The sequence below is a fragment of the Stylophora pistillata genome, chromosome 10 (assembly GCF_964205215.1).
Source record: "Stylophora pistillata chromosome 10, jaStyPist1.2, whole genome shotgun sequence".
Classification (NCBI taxonomy): domain Eukaryota; kingdom Metazoa; phylum Cnidaria; class Anthozoa; order Scleractinia; family Pocilloporidae; genus Stylophora; species Stylophora pistillata.
Window position 1 is genome coordinate 18,157,097 of NC_142528.1, and position 6,000 is coordinate 18,163,096.

General features: G+C 37.0%; 1 protein-coding gene across 5 annotated transcripts in view; it reads right to left on the reverse strand.

Moving 5' to 3' along the window:
- Positions 1-4,737, reverse strand: part of LOC111321915 (uncharacterized) — a 30,335-nt gene extending 25,598 nt beyond the window's left edge. For 2 of the 5 annotated variants that reach the window (XM_088734992.1, XM_088734991.1), the window contains exons 1-2: positions 4,245-4,736; positions 2,926-3,127 (exon numbers count right to left, since the gene is read on the reverse strand). The gene's annotated coding sequence lies outside the window, so the exon portion shown is untranslated. Of the gene's footprint in view, positions 1-2,925; positions 3,128-4,244 lie in introns of all 5 variants that reach the window. The other 3 variants (XM_088734994.1, XM_088734993.1, XM_022924919.2) reach the window with 3 other exon arrangements.
- Between the last annotated feature and the right edge of the window lie 1,263 nt (positions 4,738-6,000).

Below are 6,000 nucleotides of genomic sequence, written 5' to 3' on the forward strand. Positions count from 1 at the left end.
TTAAATAATCTAACAGAAGAGGCCTTAGAATCGGCATCAGTAATCAGTTTAAATGCACGTTTCTGTTATTTTACCTGAAAGGCCATTTTCACTGTTGGTCCAAACAACAGCTCCATGATTCAATTCAGGTCTTATCATGCTAACATAACATAAACGTCGTTGCTTCATCGAAAGGCATACTTAATACGCCAATGCGTTGAGAAACTTTTTTATAAACATTTTCAACATGAGTAGAGAAAGATAGTTTACTATTAAGTTCTACACCTAGCAATTTGGTATTTGGCACATAATTATGTGCATTGATGCTGTTAAATAACACGTTTTAGTGTCTACTTTCGAGCTGAGACGTTTTCCAGTAATAATCACCGTTTTCGTCTTGTCTATTTTACGTAGAAGATCTTTGGCATTGTCCCATTCGGTGACGTCAGATACAGACATATGTATTCAGCATGGTTCTATTGTTCTCTAATTTACTCTATTTGAATAGCATCACAAAAGAAGTGGAAAATGTCTCTTAGAAGTTAACGATTCTATTTAAACATTCATATGTTCGGAAACCACTAACTCAGATTGAACTCACAACTTTGAAATTAAAAATTACTACTTATCTTAATTTCGGAAGAGCAACATGAGAAGTATAAAAGTAAGTTAAAATTTCTGCTTATTTGTGGATGTTGGTGTTAATTTTGAACAAGTGGCAACAAGGAAAATTATCGTATGAGAGAAAACAATTACGACTGCAAGTTCAGCTGGCAACCTCCTTGAGAAGTGAATTACCGCGAAAAGTCACTACCAGGAATATTTACATAACAATGTCCACTTAGAATGAGATCACAACACAACCGATGTGCAGGTGCACAAAGTCGACGAGTACAAAATGATATGTACCAGTTAGGAGTTGAAAAACTACTGTTGGAGTTTTATCTTTTTGAATGATGAAAGAGACTCGAATGAGTTGAAAACGACTAAAATGTTAAAAAAGTCACGAATAAATAAATGTGCTTCAAAACACTCGAAAAAATCACCAATTTCTCCCGTAACACCAAATAATTTATCTACCTAGTTGTCACAATCGAAAAGGAAATTAAGTTTTGATAACAATTTGACGCTGAAGTCGGAAATAAGTTTTGAATCGGAGATAAAATTGAAACCTGAGTTTGGCTCCATATCGGAAGAGTTTAATTAGTACATTCTCAAACATAATGTATTTATGAAACAAGTAACTACCATTCATCGAAGTGGAGGTAACCAATGCTGAATGGTCAAATCACGAGAATTTATTTTCAAAGCAAAAAATCTAGCCAAAGAGGTTCTCACAATGTCCGTCATGCCATGTCCGTCATGCCATGTCCATCATGCCATGACCGTCATGCCATGCCCGTCATGCCATGTCCGTCATGCCATGTCCGTCATGCCATGTCCGTCATGCCATGTCCTTCATGCCATGTCCGTCATGCCATGTCCGTCATGCCATGTCCGTCATGCCATGACCGTCATGCCATGTCCGTCATGCCATGTCCTTCATGCCATGTCCGTCATGCCATGTCCGTCATGCATAATTCTATAAAATCTAGCCAAGGAGGTTCTCGCAACTTTTTACCCTGCATGAAAGATTTTTCGCTACCTGCATCCCTTTATTCCTTACCGTTATTGTTTCCATATCCTGAAACAGATGTCAATCTCCCCAGGGCTCCGACATACTTAATCTGTTTTGCCTTCGCATTTGACTTCCACAAGGTACCAGTTGAATGATTTTACAATTAAGGAAATAATCATACGGTTCACTAACTCGTTGCTTTCAAAATCTGTTCACAAAATGAACCAGACTCCTCTTGCGAAAATATCATAGGTCATTTAGTTAAGAAGCTGTTGTAAATTTTGAATTGAATTGTGCAATTTTGAAACTGCATCCTATCATGATAGTTGTTATGATGGCAAAAAACCACGACAATATCGAGGAAATCGCTCTTCCTTTTTAGGAAAACCGCATTTCTTCCCATTCAAAAACTATAAGTATGACGTGCGTGTATATATCATATGTTGAGTTTGAAAAATAACAATAGAAATATAACAACTGTTACAATAGAAAAATAACAAAGACTACGGTTTCATCCCTCCAGGGATGAAAAACCGTAGTCTTTGTTATTTTTCTAACTCGACATATCTTGCGCTCTTCATTTATGTATCGAGCACTGTAATACGGCAAAATCGAAACGCATACTTCCTGTATATATATATAGAAGTTGTTACTGGAACTCTCAGGCCAACAAAGGTGCACCGCGCCAGGAGGATCAATAAAGATTCGCAGTCCAAACCTCACAGCAAACACGAACGTAGAGAGTTAAAAAAAAAAAAATGCGAGAATGGACAACTTCTGACGTAAATGAAAAAAAAATTTTAATAAAACGTTTCGGTCAGAGACCCTCTTCAGTTATTTACCTTTACATATATATAATAGTTAAAATTTGCAGAGGTTTTTTGTGCCTTACATCAAGCTGTGCGTGATTTTGTTTTGTATTTCAAATCTCTGAAGTTGTTATGCATTGAGTGGGACCAACCCCTTCTTCAGTTATGTACCTGACCCCTGTGCGCAGTTTTTTTTATTTCTGATTATCAACATAACCTCGGCTTAGGATACCATAAAACTCGTTGAGTTTTGAACCGATTTGGCGCGCGGCACAATCCAATCTTTTGGCACAGAATACGGAGAGATGGAGTTCTATCGATCGCTCCGCTAATAGCTCGAGTTGTATTTTGATCGTCATTTGCAACCTCCCTTCGAAAAACAAATAAAAGCGCGACTGTTTCGTAATACTGATAAGGAGCTTAACCTAGAAGACAGCTATTTGCAAATACACGGTTTCAATCTCTATGCAATCTATGGTCTTAAGAGAATTAAAGGAAGGAATCAGCAGATACACTTACCTCAATTATTAATTTTTGCTTTGAATTGTCTTCAGTGCTAAGATTGCGCCAACCGGATATGATCAGGGATGACTTTCATCCAGACTGTTCCAGCACGACAGTGAGTGCCTCTCAAGGCAAGCCAGCGATTAAAAATTAAACCTTTTTTGTAAGTTCGTTGGTTTGTTCCTTGTCGCCCTTCAGACTGGCCTTATTCCAAAGCCTATTAAAAGAAAAGTTCCCTGATATTGGGTAACTGAGAATGACAGTAATCAAATTATTTCAAATGTGTTTTTATGATCTTTCAGGAATCATTCATTCATCCTTCAAAGCAATATACGGAGCAATATCGCCTATTTTTCTCCTTCACAGGTATGTTTATCGAGCCGTATGGCTCTACATATTGCTTTAAGAGACAATTTAACGAATCCCTCTCAAGAAAAAAATGTCAATAACAAGCCTTGAAAAACAGTTTCGAACCCTACTGCGTCTAAGAGACATTGGGCGCAACTGGTTATTAACTACAAGCAAACTGATTAATTGTGAAATACATCGATTTTAGTTGGAAGTAGTGTTCGGCAAATCGATATGGTGCAATAACCTAGAGCGCCAACAGGCTGTCTTGAATTCTATCTGAAATTTCTTTCGCTGAATTATTATGCTAGCCAATTAATACAAAGTGCTTAAGGCGCTTACAAAGAAACTAAATGAAGCAACTGTAGTATAGCAGCACTGAGAAAGGTTTTCTCTCGTGTTGGCATTTTCAGTTTCTTTGAGTGAAACAGCTCGCGTATTAAATTTCAAGTAAAGGCCGCAAAACATGCTTCTATACACTTAAAATAAAAAGAAATATATGCTCGATTCTCGCGTTTATTGATGGTGTTGTAAACAATAGTATCTTAATGATCGTGGGATTTCCTTGGGATTTATAATTATGGTACGTTTATCAATAAGCTACAACTCAATCATTTTACGTACATGTAAAGCTAGTGTATCGAAGGAACCCACTTTGACAGAAATACTCACCGATCCTTTGTCAGTTAAATTTTAAAACAGTAAACAACGTTCGACATTTTTAGTTTTTGGGGATACGTAATTTTCAACGGACATTCGGTGTCGTTTTAGCGTAGCAGTCCACAAATAAAATGAAAATTTGATATCCTGTTTGCTGCAATAATTTCTTCAAAGTAAAAATCAAATGCCTTTTTTTCTATTTCTAAATCTACGACAATAAATAAAAATGAAAATTTTAAAAGACAAATCTATGAGGACTACTTGTTATTCTTCACCAATCGACGGCAAGAGAACAAATCAAGTTGTGTATAACATGGTCGATTCACCTACATATCCTCCACGTCTTCATATCATCATGTTGTTACCATGTGCGAGATTGCTGACCAACAACTTGCGTGTTTATCCCATCCTATCTTGTCATTTACTTTAACTTCCCTAAGTTGTTGGAAACTATAGCTTCAATAAAATGCCGGAAAGATCGTAGAATTCCAAATGCTTGATGCTGTAACTAACAGTCTGAAACTAAGTTAACACAGACTCGGAAGCAGACGATATGGTAAAAAGTACCAAATTTCAATTTTTGTTGTGGAGAAATTGAAAAACGTTCTTTCGATTCCTTCAAAAACGGAATCCGGCGATTACTCTTACAAATTCAGGGTTATGTTCTTTAGATCATACTGATCATCAGTGCATTGAATAATGAAACTTCACAACGGGTCGCAATTTAGATGTAAAACCAATTCTTAAAACGGAAAACGGAATTGCCGGAAACTTTGACTGATTTATTGTTTGCCGTTGTCACCCCTTCCATGTCGTACTCAACAAAATAGCCTGCATATTTATTACTCACTTGGCACCCGTCCTTAGCTCATGTACATATCGTATAAATTATTCATCGATGAGAGGTAAATGATTGTTCTTTCCTTCATGCAAGTCTGGCTTTGGTTCGTGCCGAAAGGCAAAAACACATTTCTTATTTAAGATTAGACATGAGGAAATCTTAGAACGTCGGGATGACGCATGCAAGATTAGGAGTAGCGCGTAAATATCGTAACATCGAGCACTAAATAATGATAAGATGACTTGGATGATGCAAAGATTTTCCAGATGCTAGCTTAGAGTATACTTTTTAGAAAAGAGACAAAAGAGGAAAAATATTACAAACACGAGATTACACTTGAGCGATTCCTTTCGGAGGAGATTTCATTTAATTCAGGCAGAATCTGTTGAAACCGGAACAATCAATATTTTATTTGAAGGAGGAGCTATTGTTAGGATTTTATTGAAAACCATAATTAAGGCGAGACTATAAACAATTCAGCCCATGAATATTACATCACACACCCATTTGTCTGTTTTCCAGACGTTTAGGATAGTTTTAGATTGAGGTTGCAACTAGACATTCCTGGCATGAGACTGTGGTCAAGCCGTAAGGTAAAATTCAACTTGCACTTTCCTTTTAAAAAATGGTATCTTGTAAAAAAAATCATATCCCTGTGGCGCCAGATAATGTCACGAAAAAATGTACAATCAAAGACGAGATAATTAGCATCTGATTCTCCCTGTGCGTAACATAATTTATAGTGTAACTTCAGTAAGTCACAATAACTCGTCGGTCCTTTCAATGCTCAAAATAAGGCAATCCGATTAGTTAGGGGAATTGCGGTCTCTTTCGGAGCAAGTACTGTTAATTATATTTGATTCTTAATTTTTCCTCAGAACTAAATGATTTCTCGTGGGCTCACCGTTCGCTTTATTTCAGTGTGGTCTGTTAGTAATTTCTTCTGAGTGCAGTTGTTGGGTGAAATGAAGTGCTTTTTTAACTTCCCCTACAGTTACGTCTTTTACCAAAATGCAGAGCTCATCTTTCTTGGATCATCACGTACAAAATGTAAAAGCAAACGTTGCGGAAACTCACGATAATTCAGTCATACCTTGCGTTCGGTGACATGCATCTGAGAGAACTGGGAAAAGAAGGTGCCAGAAAAGTAGCACACGATCTGTAAATGTTTAAAACGTCTACGCAAGGTAGTGGATAGCATACACCATGCAATCTTCCCACGTTAAAACCTTGGCGTAAAA